General features: G+C 44.4%; 1 protein-coding gene across 1 annotated transcript in view; it reads right to left on the bottom strand.

The window, feature by feature from the left end:
• Window positions 1-8,456: 8,456 nt before the first annotated feature.
• Window positions 8,457-15,733, bottom strand: part of LOC130297246 (leucine-rich repeat-containing protein 4C-like) — a 142,575-nt gene continuing 135,298 nt past the window's right edge. The window contains exon 2 of the transcript XR_008849458.1: window positions 8,457-8,828. The gene's annotated coding sequence lies outside the window, so the exon portion shown is untranslated. The remainder of the gene's footprint in view (window positions 8,829-15,733) is intronic.

Here is a 15,733-nt window from a genome sequence, read left to right as displayed (position 1 = left end):
CCAAGTGTCATCATCCTGTACCCCGAGTGTTATCATCCTGTACCCCAAATGTTATCATCCTGTACCCCGACTGTTATCATCCTGTACCCCAAGTGTTATCATCCTGTACCCCAAGTGTCATCATCCTGTACCCCAAGTGTCATCATCCTGTACCCCAAGTGTTATCATCCTGTACCCCAAGTGTTATCATCCTGTACCCCAAGTGTTATCATCCTGTACCCCGAGTGTTATCATCCTGTACCCCGAGTGTTATCATCCTGTACCCCAAGTGTTATCATCCTGTACCGCAAGTGTTATCATCCTGTACCCCAAGTGTCATTATCCTGTACCCCAAGTGTTATTATCCTGTACCCCAAGTGTTATTATCCTGTACCCCAAGTGTTATCCTGTACCCCGAGTGTTATCATCCTGTACCCCGAGTGTTATCATCCTGTACCCCGAGTGTTATCATCCTGTACCGCAAGTGTTATCATCCTGTACCCCAAGTGTCATCATCCTGTACCCCAAGTGTTATCATCCTGTACCCCAAGTGTTATCATCCTGTACCCCAAGTGTTATCCTGTACCCCAAGTGTTATCATCCTGTACTCCAAGTATCATTATCCTGTACCCCGAGTGTTATCATCCTGTACCCCAAGTGTTATCATCCTGTACCCCGAGTGTCATCATCCTGTACCCCGAGTGTTATCATCCTGTACCCCGAGTGTTATCATCCTGTACCCCAAGTGTTATCATCCTGTACCGCAAGTGTTATCATCCTGTACCTCAAGTGTTATCATCCTGTACCCCAAGTGTTATCATCCTGTACCCCAAGTGTTATCATCCTGTACCCCAAGTGTTATTATCCTGTACCCCAAGTGTCATCATCCTGTACCCCAAGTGTCATCATCCTGTACCCCAAGTGTTATCATCCTGTACCCCAAGTGTTATCCTGTACCCCGAGTGTTATCATCCTGTACCCCGAGTGTTATCATCCTGTACCCCGAGTGTTATCATCCTGTACCCCGAGTGTTATCATCCTGTACCCCGAGTGTCATCATCCTGTACCCCGAGTGTCATCATCCTGTACCCCAAGTGTTATCATCCTGTACCCCAAGTGTTATCCTGTACCCCGAGTGTTATCATCCTGTACCCCGAGTGTTATCATCCTGTACCCCGAGTGTTATTATCCTGTACCCCGAGTGTCATTATCCTGTACCCCGAGTGTCATTATCCTGTACCCCGAGTGTCATTATCCTGTACCGAGTGTCATTATCCTGTACCCCGAGTGTTATCATCCTGTACCCCGAGTGTTATCATCCTGTACCCCAAGTGTTATCATCCTGTACCCCGAGTGTTATCATCCTGTACCCCAAGTGTTATCATCCTGTACCCCGAGTGTTATCATCCTGTACCCCAAGTGTTATCATCCTGTACCCCAAGTGTTATCATCCTGTACCCCAAGTGTTATCATCCTGTACCCCGAGTGTTATCATCTTGTACCCCGAGTGGCATCATCTTGTACCCCGAGTGGCATCATCCTGTACCCCGAGTGTTATCATCCTGTACCCCGAGTGTTATCACCCTGTACCCCGAGTGTTATTATCCTGTACCCCGATTGTTGATATCCTGCTTATGGCCCAATAAATATTAATTCCATGTTATATCAGGCCGTTGATTCAATCCAGGGAAGTTTCATTTTTTTCAGTCTCCCAAATCATTACCAAGCAGTCATCGGGGGCCTAGACTAGTGACGGCCATTTTCCTGCGATCAGGCCTCAGAGACGTGATTGTCAGGGACTTTCTACATCACTGTTTGCAGCCACGAAATCGTTGGGTCTCTATTTGTTGTTCTCTCTATTTCATCAATGGCCTGACATAACATGGGGATCTCCGCCTTTGGCTATCCGGGCATGCTAGGTGTTGTAGTTTTGCAACAGCTGGAGACACACAGTTTGTAGACCACTGATATAGGGAATGTGACTTTATGATGGACTTTACATTTGCCAGTACATCCCATTGGTGTGGGCAGGTGATCCACACATCCATAAGACCGTAAAGCCCAGATGTGACTCAACGACCTCCGCTCCCCGCTGCAAATCCCTGTAATGAAAACACTTTATCAGCAAGAGAGAAGTCCTCCGCCCCCGAAACAGCGCAGGAACTCAATAATGTATAAGAGAAACTGGAAAACAGCAAAACACAAGGACTGTGCAGGATCTAGATGGACCACGGTGGTCTCCTGGGTGACCTACCATCCGTGGGTGTGAGGAGGAGGTAAGTGAACACAGACAGGACTATTAAAGGGGGGCGCCGACTTCTAAGATAATTTCCAGGTTTTATCCGCCACGAGAAGTTTCATCTCTCCCTTGCCTCATGTTGGTTTCTTCTTTAAATGAAGACAAATGGAGAACAACAAGCAGGTTTATTGAACTTTTCTTTGGTTCGATTCTCCGTAGAGGCACAGATGGCTTAGCGGTTGTTTTTGCAGTTTCTCCAATGTTACAAAGTAATAATCGTTTTGTAACACTGCTCCACGCTTCGGTTTGGATCCAGGATCCTGTTCCCTTCACAGGGGCCTCTCTCCTCCCGTGTTACTTCACACAGGACCATCAGGATTTATTTGGTAGCTACTCTGTATTGACCGACCCTGAGGTCATGGTACTGACCCAATCATAGCTTCTCATCAATGCCTCTGAAGAGTCCACTGGGATTGTGGGTTATAGTCAGCCTGGTATCGGTAACCTCTGGTGGGTTTCGGATGAAGGACCTTGTCGGGACAGTCCTGTAAGCGGTGGGGTGAACTCGATATGCAGTGGTAGGGGTAGGGTTCCTGTGAGGGGTTCACCTAGATACTGTGGAAAGAGAACTAGCAGAACCTTGTGGGGCACCTGAAAGTTAGGTCTTGGTCTACAGCAGTAAGGGGATAATAGAGTTAACCTGGAGCTCACGCACAGGGACTATACCCCTACCACTGAGTTCAGCCCACACTTTACAGGACTGTCCCTTCCCATCCCAGGTTACCCCTACCATTGTCTATTGAGCTCTGCCCACTACTTACAGGACTGTCTCTACCAGGTCTTCTATCGGGTCCCCACCACCTACCCCAAGTTACCCCTATCTAAGTTTATCAAGTTCAGTGCACTACTTATAAGTCTGTCCCTACCAGGTCTTCGTTCCAGATCCTACCACCCACCCCAGGTTACCCCTACCCCTGTCTATCGAGTTCAGCGCACTACTTACAGGACTGTCTCTACCAGGTCTTCTTTCCGGACCCGCCAACTCCCCCCAAGGTTACCCCTACCAATGTCTTTCAAGTTCAGTCTACCACTTACAGGACTGTCCTAATAGGTCTTCCATCCTTATCCCACCACCCACCCTAGGTTACCCCTACCACTGTCTAGAAAGTTCAGCCCATCACTTACAGGACTGTCCCTACAGGGTGTTCTATCTGGACCCCACAATCCACCCCAGGTTACCCCTACCACTGTCTATAAATTTCAGCCCACCATTTACAGGACTGTCCGTACAGGGTGTTCCATCTGGACCCCACCACCCAACCCAGTATACCCCTACTAATGTCTAAAGTTCAGCCTACCGCTTACAGGACTTTCCTTACCAGATCTTCTATCCAGACCCCACAACCCACCACAGGTTACCCCTACCACTGTCTATCAAGTTCAACCCATCCCTTACAGGACTTTTCCTACCAGGTCTTTTATTGGGACCCCATTACCCACCCCAGGTTACCCCTACCATTGTCTATCGATCTCTGCCTACTACTTACAGGACTTTCCCTAACTTGTCTTCTATCCGGACCCCACCACCCACCCCAGGTTAACCACACCAGGCTGACATCAACCCACAGCCCCAGTGGACTCTCCAGAGCTAGATACTCACAGGCTGAGGATGCACTTAGCCTCAATAGCTTCCCCCAGTTCTCTTCACACTCCCCACCTCTATGATAAATTCATATCTAGCCCCGGGACAATAGAAGAGTTCACTTTACCAGTTCACCGTCCCCTTTGGCTACATCCTGGTTCCCGATTGTGGCAGGGGTCGGCTCAGTGATGGAAGCTATTTCCAGTTATTTAGACTGGCTCATGTCCCCCATATTACAGGAAATTCTCTACTTCTTAAGGGATATTGGGGATTTGATCCATTGTTTGGAAGAATTTTACTGGAATCCGCAGTACTCCCTAGCGTCAATTGACGTAGAAAGCCTGTATTCCCGTATCCCTCACAATGCGGGTATACAGGCAATGGAGCAAAGTTTGCCAACAAGTGGTATAATCAACAACAATGCGCCGCAATGGACACCCCTCTTTCTAGTGTATATGCCAATATATTTTTGGCAATGTTTGAACTCAAATTCGTCTTCAACTCCACTAATCCCTTTGTTAAACATATTCGGTTATTCCTTCGTTTGGTCGATGATATTTTTATTGTTTGGGATGGAGGTGAAGACGAATTTTCACGGTTTGTGAACTATTTGAAAACGATAAATGACGTGAATATGCTGTTCACTTACCAGTTTGGGGGGAAAATGCTGGAATTCCTAAATGTACCCATCTTTGCAATAGAGAATAGCTTGGCTACCACTTCGTTCTGTAACAATACGTCCTGTAATGCCATTCTACATTTTCAGAGTTCACATCCTATACACACCAAAAAAAGTATAACATATAGTCAGTTTGTTCGTATCAAACTAATTAAAGGGGTACTCCGGCCCTGAGACATCTTATCCCCTATACAAAGGATAGGGGATAAGATGTCTCACCGCGGGGGTCCCGCCACTGGGGACCCCCGCAATCTTGTATTCGCCACCCACCGGTTTGAGCTGCATGTTGCGATGCCAGCTCACAAACAGCCGGTTGGCGACCATGGGGCCGGAGTATTGTGACGTCATGACTCCGCCCCCGTGTGACATCACCCGCGCTCCCACCATGTAAGCCTATGGGAGGGGGCGTGACGGCCGTGGGTCGGAGTATCGTGATGTCACGACTCCGCCCCGTGTGACATCACCCCCGGTATGCAAGTCTATGGGAGAGGGTGTGACGGCCATGCCAACCACGGGGCTGGAGTATCGTGACGTCACGACTTCACCCTGTGTGATGTCACCCCCCCCCGCCCCTGCTATGCAAGTCTATGGGAGTGGGCGTGACAGCCATGCCGACCCCGTGGTCGCCACATGGCTGTTTGTGAGCTGGCACCGCAGCATGCAGCTCAAACAGGTGGGTGGTGAATACAAGATTGCAGGGGTCGCCAGCGGGGGGACCCCCACGGTGAGACATCTTATGCCCTATCCTTTGGATAGGGGATAAGATGTCTCAGGGCCGGAGTACCCCTTTAACAGCACGAGGATACTCTGAAAAGATAGTATCCAATGCCTTTGAAAAAATCCAGTCTAAATGCAGACACGAATAGTTAAACATAAACCAAGAGATAAAGATAAAACTGATTTAAGGTTTATGTTTTCATTCAATAATTCTCAAATGAATCGAACAATTAGGAATGTCATTAAAAGAACTGGTTTATTTTGTAGGAAGACCCAGATTTAAAATCAATTATGACACTGAGTCCCAAAATAACGCAAAAACGTAATCAAACATTGAATTCCCGTTTGAAAACTTAAAAACAAACAAAATAAAAATAAACTTAATAAAAACAATTGGTTGACGGACAGTGAGCAATTTTGGCACTTAAGGTTCCCTTTTGGGACAATTTGCGACCAGAACCTGGCTAGGAACTGGTTTAGATTGGGAGATTGTTCAGTAACTGTAACTTTTGTGGTATATTGCCTTATTTGCCCATGTGGACATTACTACATTGGCAAAACATAAAGAAAACTGATGTTCAGAATAAAAGAGCATTTCCGCTCCATACGCACAGGAGTGGGAGCGACACGCTTCATAGTCATGTCCATGATTTTCATAGCGACCATGCGTCTTGTTTAAAATTTGCCAGTACTGTATCAAGATAGTTGAAGTACAGGCACCGTATACTCATGGGACAAGAAGACCGCTGGATCATTAGAGCCTTGGTCCTTTGGGACTTGTTACCGCCTCTGTGCACGCCCCCTGCCTCATTTGTCCATCTGTCCATCAATCTGTATCTGACCCGACTGAAAATAAAGCATAAGAAAAGGCATTACCGTGAGTGCCATCATCGTTCTTTGCCTGTTTATACATTCTACCTACTAGTGGTGCCAGACTTTTCTCTTTACTCTGCTTGATGGGTTACATCCTGCTTCAGCTGGTGATCACCCTTTTAGCCTTTTTGTTACATTTCCAGCCCCTGCGCCCCTGCCTCTCCTGCAGAGGAACAAGTCTATGCTCCAAAATGCAAGTGTAGGCGCACTATGCACATAGCCCAGTAGCACTATTTAGGAGTCCTACCGCCCCCTCTACATGATGGTGTGGGACTTCAGGGCCACCACTCATGTTTACTTGCTAGCATTAGCCTTTCTGATGGTCCATTCATATACTTGCTGCCATGCTGGCTGAAAGATACCACAATCTAACATGGTGGTGATGGTTACTTGGTGCTGTGGCCCACCTTTAAAAAGAGACATCTACCGGATAGGGGATTAGATGTCTGATCTCAGGTGGTCCGGCTGCTGGGACCCACCGTGATCTCCGGCGCGGCACCCTGGCATTCAGAACATTTATGTTCGGAACGTCAGTTTCAGGCGGCATTGGTCGTGAAGTCACACTCTCTCCATTCATGTCTATAGGAGGGGGCATAACGGCTGTGGTCGCTGGGACCCCCATGATCAGACATCTTATTCCCTATCCTTTGGATAGGGGATAAAATGTCTAGGGATGGAGTAGCCCTTTAAGTATCTTAACAAGTACTTTACTGGTCTTGTCTGTTTAGAGCAGTGGTCTCGAACTGTGGCCCTCCAGGTGATGCAAAACTTAAACTCCTGGCATACAACACCAGAGCTAAGATGTTAGCCAGTAGTACACGCACTGCTAATTCCTCCCTTACTTCTCTGGCCAATCATAACACATCCTGGGCTGATAATCAACGCCCTGGGTGCCTCCACATGATGCAAAACTTCAACTCCCAGCATGGCCGGACAGTCATTGACAAAATTAATTTCAGTTACTTCAAATGGGCCCTATGCAAAATTTAGCAAATACTACTGACAGGTTCTATGTTTCTGCAGAATACAGCACAAATTTAATGTCCTCAGATTTATATATATATAATATTCCATATGTAATTCTTCCCTTTTGAGGACAAATAAGTGATTTTCTTTCAGTTGATAACTTTCCTAAACACCAATTATTCCGCAGATAGAAGAGAAGATGGTTCCAGGGGACAGAAGGTAGAAGAGACCCGGAGCCCGTCTGCTGTCTTTACACGACAGGATGGAAAAGGCCTTTTACGCCTCACACAGCGGATGGAACTGGGGGAAGAATTGGCCGATATTCTGGAAGCCCTGGCAGCTCGTCACCGCCTGTTATCTGTAGAATCCACAGTGCCAGGAACCGCTATCTATCTATCTATCTATCTATCTATCCATCTCATATCTATCCATCTCATATCTATCTATCTCATGAGATAGATGGATATGAGATAGATAGATATGAGATAGATATATCTATCTATCTCATATCTATCTATCTCATATCCATCTATCTCATATCTATCTATCTATCTCATATCTATCTATCTCATATCCATCTATCTCATATCTATCTATCTATCTCATATCTATCTATCTCATATCCATCTATCTCATATCCATCTATCTCATATCTATCTATCTATCTATCTCATATCTATCTATCTCATATCTATCTATCTCATATCTATCTATCTCATATCTGTCTATCCATCTATCTCATATCTATCTATCCATCTATCTCATATCTATCTATCTCATATCTATCTATCTCATATCTATCTCATATCTATCTATCTATCTCATATCTATCTCATATCTATCTCATATCTGTCCATCTCATATCTATCTATCTATCTATCTATCTATCTATCTCATATCTATCTCATATATATCTCATATCTATCTATCTATCTCATATCTATCTCATATCTGTCTATCTATCCATCTCATCTATCTCATATCTATATATTTAATATCTATATATCTCATATATATCTTTCTCAAATCTATCTATCTATCTCAAATCTATCTATCTATCTCAAATCTATCTATCTCATATCTATCTATCTATCTATCTCATATATATCTATCTCAGATCTATATCTACCTATCTATCTATGTCATATCTTTGTCATATCTATCTCATATCTATTTATCTATCTCATATCTATCTATCTATCTATCTTATATCTATCTCAAATCTATCTATCTCAAATCTATCTATCTCATATCTATCTATCTCATATCTATCTATTTCATTGTTCTTCCACCATTCTTAGTCATCTATTCATTAGAGATATCTGTTTTAGGACAATATGGCTGCCATTCAGAGGCCTATTTCCTGCCCCCCCCCATGTGCCTCCATAATGCTGTTGTCTTGTTATTTGTGACTATGTGTTCTGTCTCTTCCTCCCCTATAGCTGCCATTGTAGCTCAGCTCCTCCTGTGTTCATGTGTTTCAGCTTTTCCAAGCTCCTGAACGGACATTCTGTCTAACGTATGAAAGGAACTGCTTGTTGTGCTTGTAGATGGACGTTATCATAGAATGTTCTGAATAGTTGAGATTTCTTGATTCCTTTTATTCAATGTTGTCCCCTCCAGGGATCGGCAGCGCTGACAGCCATAGTGAGACAGGATGTTTGTTTTGTGTAAACGCTACATTTACGATGTGTCACGGCTGCGCGGGTTCTTCACGTTCCATGTCTTCACGTCTGCCGGGAATTAGCAGGAATATTCATGATTAATAATGAGAGAGCAAACACCCTGAGGACTCGCCAGAGGAGGCGCAGAATGGCACCGATTCAACGCATATTACAACCGCCCCAGAATTCAGTGCAAACCAGCGGTCTAGATACTGCCCAACTATACACGACACCGCACCATGGATATCACCGTCATAGGAGTCATTATAGGAGGAGGAAGATCCCACATCTATGAACTGGGTCTGAATGGTGAACTATTTATCTGTAATTCAATGGTAGTCGAGATGTGTGCTACAGGAGGTGAAGAGTCATCCTCTCTGGAAGTCTTCTGCCAGGAATTGAAGGATTACTGGGTTATAAACTAGTGAGAAGTCTCTTCAGGCCAAAAGAGAGACTGGGAGACCAGGGGTTTGGAGAGCTGGTGGGGGATCAAAGAGGGAACAGAGATCAGTGATGGGGGATCAGAGAGGTGATGGAGGATCAGAGAGGTGATAGGGATCTGAGAGGTGATGGGGGATCAGAGAGGTGATAGGGATCAAAGAGGTAGTGGAGATCAGAGAGTTAACAGAGATCTGTGATGGGGGATCAGAGAAGTGATTGGGGATCAGAGAGGTGATATGGGATCAGGGAAGTGATGGGGATCAGAGAATTGATGGGGGATCAGAGAGGTGATGGGGGATCAGAGAAGTGATGGTGGATCAGAGAGGTGATGGGGGATCAGAGAAGTGATGGGGATCAGAGAATTGATGGGGGATCAGAGAAGTGATGGTGGATCAGAGAGGTGATGGGGGATCAGAGAGGTGATGGGGGATCAGAGAGGTGATGGGGGATCAGAGAAGTGATGGGGGATCAGATAGGTGATGGGGGATCAGAGAAGTGATGGGGATCAGAGAGGCGATGAGGGATCAGAGAAGGGATGGGGATCAGAGAGGTGATGAGGGATCAGAGAAGTGATGGTGGATCAGAGAGGTGATGGGGGATCAGAGAAGTGATGGGGATCAGAGAATTGATGGGGGATCAGAGAAGTGATGGTGGATCAGAGAGGTGATGGTGGATCAGAGAGGTGATGGGGGATCAGAGAGGTGATGGGGGATCAGAGAAGTGATGGGGGATCAGATAGGTGATGGGGGATCAGAGAAGTGATGGGGATCAGAGAGGCGATGAGGGATCAGAGAAGGGATGGGGATCAGAGAGGTGATGGGGGATCAGAGAAGTGATGGGAAATCAGAGAGGTGATGAGGGATCAGAGAAGGGATGGGGGATCAGAGAGGTGATGAGGGATCAGAGAGGTGATGGGAGATCATAGAAGTGATGGCTGATCAGAGAGGTGATAGAAATCAGAGAGGTGATGAGGGATCAGAGAAGGGATGGGGGATCAGAGAGGTGATGGGGGATCAGAGAAGGGATGGGGGATCAGAGAGGTGATGGGGGATCAGAAAGCTGGTGGGGGATCAAAGTATTTTGTATGTGGGAGACCAGAGTTCTAATCCTGCTTTCCTTCTTCATTACAAGGTAATTAATTTGTTTTTATTGTCCCCTGTTCTCTTCCATCTTAATAATTACATTGAGAAACCTTCACGTAGGTTTCAGAGCTGAGGTGGCTCATGGGGTAAAGAGCCAGAAGATCCAGCTGAGTTGCTGTAGACCCTGTTTCAAAACCTGCCTGTATGGAAGAGAAGCTCAAAGTCCATATTGGGGTTGAAACTCTATAGAATGTACATAACTACACTAGAGCTCTCCTGCTGGACAGTTCTTTATAAAACCACTTAGGTCGTTTCTTAAAGGGGTACTCCGGTGAAAAACTTTTTTTTAAATCAACTGGTGCCAGAAAGTTAAACAGATTTGTAAATTACTTCTATTAAAAAATCTTAATCCTTCCTGTACTTATTAGCTGATGAATACTACAGCGGAAATTATTTTCTTTTTGGAACACAGAGCTCTCTGCTGACATCATGAGCACAGTGCTCTCTGCTGACATCTCTGTCCATTTTAGGAACTGTCCAGAACAGCATATGTTTGCTATGGGGATTTCCTTTTACCCTGGACAGTTCCTAAAATGGACAGAGATGTCGGCAGAGAGCACTGTGCTCATGATGTCAGCAGACAGCTCTGTGTTTCAAACAGAAAATAATTTCCACTGTAGTATTCAGCAGCTTATAAGTACAGGAAGGATTAAGATTTTTTAAATAGAAGTAATTTACAAATCTGTTTAACTTTCTGGCACCAGTTGATTTAAAAAAAAAAAAAAAAACGTTTTTCACCGAAGTACCCTTTTAAACTCGAAATGTATTAAGAATCCTCATCTGAAGGAACATGAACCATGAAGATCGGTGCAGACATTTGATGGATCTTTGTTGTATCCTTTTTTCTTCTTTCTCTTGATGTTCCCCATTGATGTGTCTATTCTTAGGACATTTATAGTCACTGTTGTGTCTCTTCCATTATTTGTGTTACTGAAGACACTGAGAAGTATCAGCCGAGGTTTTTGGTTCTGTCTATAGGTCACTGGTCTGAGTGGTCTATGTATGACATGGGTGACCAGGGTTCTAATCTGGCTTCCTTATGATGTTAAAGGTATTTCATTTACTCCTCAATAATGACATTGGGAAACCTTCACCTACTTCTCAGGCCAGGAGTTGGCTCAGAGGGATAAAGCACCAGCTGACACAGTTGAGATGATGGAGTCCATGGTTCAAACCCTGGAGTCCCTTGTCTCAATGCTGTGAATGCCAAGTATAGTATATAAGCTATGGGTCCTGTTTGTGCTTGGGACTCTTCATACTCTACTTTAATTATCTATTTGCCTAAGTGTTTATACTTAGACGAATTGGAAAAAAACTTAATCACATTCTAAAGGCCTCCACACTCACTACAATTCCTAACCCGGGTCTCCATGAAGATGGAGACCCAGGTTCAAATCCTCTGAGTTTGATTGAGATTCATCTGTAGGGTTTAAATACCTCCTGAGGATATTTTAATGTTAGGTAAAAATTATTTACTAATCTAAAGATTACCTGGGATTAAGACACAACTGATCTTAGAGGAGTTGAACCCAGGTCTAAATCACCAGAGGCAGAGCACATACCCCATGAGTTATCATGCTGCCTGTACCAAAGACCGTATAGTGCAGTCCTCTTCAGGGCTGGAATATATGGTTCTTTAAGATCAAATTTAAATGTCATGTTTACCAAAAAGTGAAGTCTGTCAACAGGCAGCATGACAGCTCAGGTGTTATGTGTGCTGCCTGCCATGATGGAGACCCAGGTTCAAGCCTTGTAAGGTTCCAATGAGTGTAAGCTGTAGGATCAGCTAAGGAGTCAATACATGAACACAGTGCCTGGGAGAGTGTTAAACTTGATGGGAGGCCTTTATAGAGTATGTGGGAGGAGACAAGTAAGATGCAGAAATTTTGCCTAAGTGTCAACACTTAGGCAAATAGTTAATTGAAGTAGAGTATGAGAGTCCCAAGCACAAACAGGACCCATAGCTTATATACTATACTTGGCATTCACAGCATTGAGACAAGGGACTCCAGGATTTGAACCATGGACTCCATCATCTCAACTGTGTCAGCTGGTGCTTTATCCCTCTAAGCCAACTCCTGGCTTGAGAAATAGGTGAAGGTTTCCCAATGTCATTACTGAGGAGGAGAAGAGGTTGTGATGTAAATATAAGGAGGAAGCAGGATTAGAACCCTGGTCACCCATGTTACACATAGACCACTCAGACCACTGACCTACAGACAGAACTGAAGACCTTGGCTGTTACTTCTCAGTGTCATCAGTAACACAAATAATGGAAGAGACACAATAGTGACTATAAATGTCCTAATAGACACATCAATGGGAAACATCAAGAGAAAAAAAATAAAGATACAACAAAGATCCATCATGTAACGTAATAATGATGTGGCAGTGCTGACAAAGAACATGTAGGAGTGAACAGGACGCCAGGCTTCTATGCCATACTTCACATTCATGGTATTCAGAAGATTTGAACCAGGGACTCTAGTATTTCAGCTGTGTGCTCTGGTGCTTTACCTCTCTGAGCCAACTCCTGGTGTGAGAAACCAGGTCAGGAGTTGCCTCAGAAGGTTAAAGCAACCAGTAAAGGTTTCCGAACATCATTATTGAGGAGGAGAAGAGGTTGTGATGTAAATATAAGGAGGAAGCAGGATTAGAACCCTGGTCACCCATGTTATACATAGACCACGCAGACCACTGACCTATAGACAGAACTGAAGACCTTGGCTGATACTTCTCAGTGTCATCAGTAACACAAATAATGGAAGAGACACAATAGTGACTATAAATGTCCTAAGAATAGACACATCAATGGGGAACATCAAGAGAAAGAAGAAAAAAAAGATACAAGGATCCCTCAAATGTCTGCACCGATCTTCACGGTTCATGTTCCTTCTTTACAGATGAGGATTCATAATATATTACTAAACAACCCAAGTGTTTTTCTAAAGAAACGTCCCCACCAAGACAGATATATTGAAGTTATAAATAGTCTTTAAAGTTTAAATCCAATTAGGGACCTTGAGCTTCTATTCCATATTGCCAGGTTTTGAACCAGGATCTTTAGCATCTCAGCTGGTTCTTCACCCCCTGAGCCACCACCTGCTCTGAAACTTTAGCAAAGTTCTCATAGTCATTGAGGAGGCAAATATTTAAAGAAAAAAACTCCTGCAAGAGAGGCAGAGCAGAGGAAATTGTTATACAGTACCTACCAGAGAACCACCTAACTACTTGTTTCTGGGGACCTACATAGTGGGGTTCCTATCTACCTACTAGACGGAGCCTACCTATTTAACAAGGAAACTACCTACCTACTTACTGCGGAATCATACGTTCTTACTAGTGGTACCTACCTGCATACTGGATGGGTCCTACTTACTAGAAAATCCTACCTACCTACTATGTGGATCTACCTAGATGAAGGCCCTACCTACTGACTAGTGGTACTTGCATACTAGATGGGCATTACCTATGTACTAAAGGGATCTACCTACCTACTATGGAAATCTATCTACTTTATAGTGGTTTCTATCTTCCTACTGGGGGGGACCTATCACCTACCTACTAGGCAGACCCAACAACTTATTAAGAAACCTACTTACCTACTAGGGTGACCTAACTACCTACTGGGGGAACTAACTACGTACTTACTCGGAGGACCTACATACAGTCAAAGCTTGATACGAGGGACAGAACAGCTTGCAGTGCATATCTACAAAACAGAAAGTAGAATCTAGTCACAAGCACAACTCCTAACCAATAGCTGCAAGAGTTGTGTTACAACTCCATTTCCCTTGCCTGGGAGTGTGGCCAGTTCAGTGGCAGAGGTGTCAGCAGAGAGCACTGTGGTCAGACTGGAAAGAACTACACAACTTCCTGTGGAGCATACAGCAGCTCAAGTACTGCAAGGATTAAGATTTTCATATAGAAGTTATTTACAAATCTTTTTAACTTTCTGGAGCCAATTCACATGAAAAAAATATGTTTTCCACCAAAGTACCCCTTTAAAGCACATGGGTGTAACTTCAGGTGGGGGACATCATATGCAATGGGTAAACATATGTACCCTTCTATTTTTCTTTGATTCACCATATGTTTTTGTTTTCATGTCCCCTGAGGAAGTGTGACTGTTTGCAGAAACACGTTGAGACTTTTTCTTGCATATTGTTATGACATGTTTAATTGGTGTTTAAAAAATAAAACAATATGTGTTTTATATTCAGTGTGCTTGTAGTTTTATATCAGTTATTTGGGTACAGAGTCTAATGGTAATACAGACGGCCTCATCTCTGTAAACAGTTTGAGCAATAAATTCTTCTTGTACAGAAGAGCAGCATTTCCTATCTACCAATTGCTCGGTAAGTGGATGCAATGTATGATGTTTCCACTAGGTGTCCCTGCTGCACTGGGATGTCCTTGCTGTGGTGCGGTGGGTCAGGTTGATCTTGTACAATGGATAAGTCTCACAGTAAGCGTGTCATTAGATGAGCCTGTGATCGCACATGAAGTGTAAATTGCTCATTTATTACCTCTTTTTCTCAGTCGCCTCTTCTGTTTTTGCAGCCAGAGACATTTTTCTTTGCAGTTTTCGGAGATGCAATAAATTCATCTTAAAGGGGTACTCCAGGGAACTAAACCCACAGCCCATCCTTTCCCTCTCATCAACCTATACAAGTGTCTAAATATCATTCATTAACTATATAGAGCAGTTTTCGCTCTTTGGTTGTCACTTACATGCATGAAGTGAGGGAATGACATAATCCAGCCATCCACTCTGTCCGAGTCCCTCTCTAAAAGCAGCCCCCACCCTCCTGAGAAACAAAGACCACGCAGTTCCTGCGCTTCACTGATGAGTCATGCGCTCTTTAGTGCTGAGAACTGGGAGGTGTGTGTGCAGCCTCAGCCAATCAGACACTGATCTGCTGATCAGAGCAGGAGGGTAGGGGCTGCTCTCAGAGAGGGAGCTGACTGGCAAAGCAGAGCTTCAATATTTGCTGGGAGATATAGGCAAGGAGAGGGAAGGATGGCAAAGAATATCAAGCAGCCAGAGAAGACAACAGCGGCCACAGGAGCCATGCATATCATGCAGGATGGTTTACAGGGAACATATCCGGGTAGTGTGTTGGCTTTGGAGCTTTATATATGTATATATTTATATATATTTTTATTTATATATATTTCCCTGGAGTACCCCTTTAATATTTATCAGTTATACAGGACAGTAATTTACTCAGCTGGATCCCAGGAATGCAGGGGCTCATGTTCTTTGCAACCCCCCCCCCCCCCACACACACACACATGATATGGGGTACTGGTGAACTTACAAAGATACTTCCTTTACAGGGGCATTACTGCCATTAGGTCACTTAAAACCTTGCTTCAGGCAGCGCC

The sequence above is a fragment of the Hyla sarda genome, chromosome 13, assembly GCF_029499605.1.
Source record: "Hyla sarda isolate aHylSar1 chromosome 13, aHylSar1.hap1, whole genome shotgun sequence".
In the NCBI taxonomy this organism is placed as follows: Eukaryota; Metazoa; Chordata; class Amphibia; order Anura; family Hylidae; genus Hyla; species Hyla sarda.
This window is presented reverse-complemented; position numbering and strand designations above follow the sequence as displayed.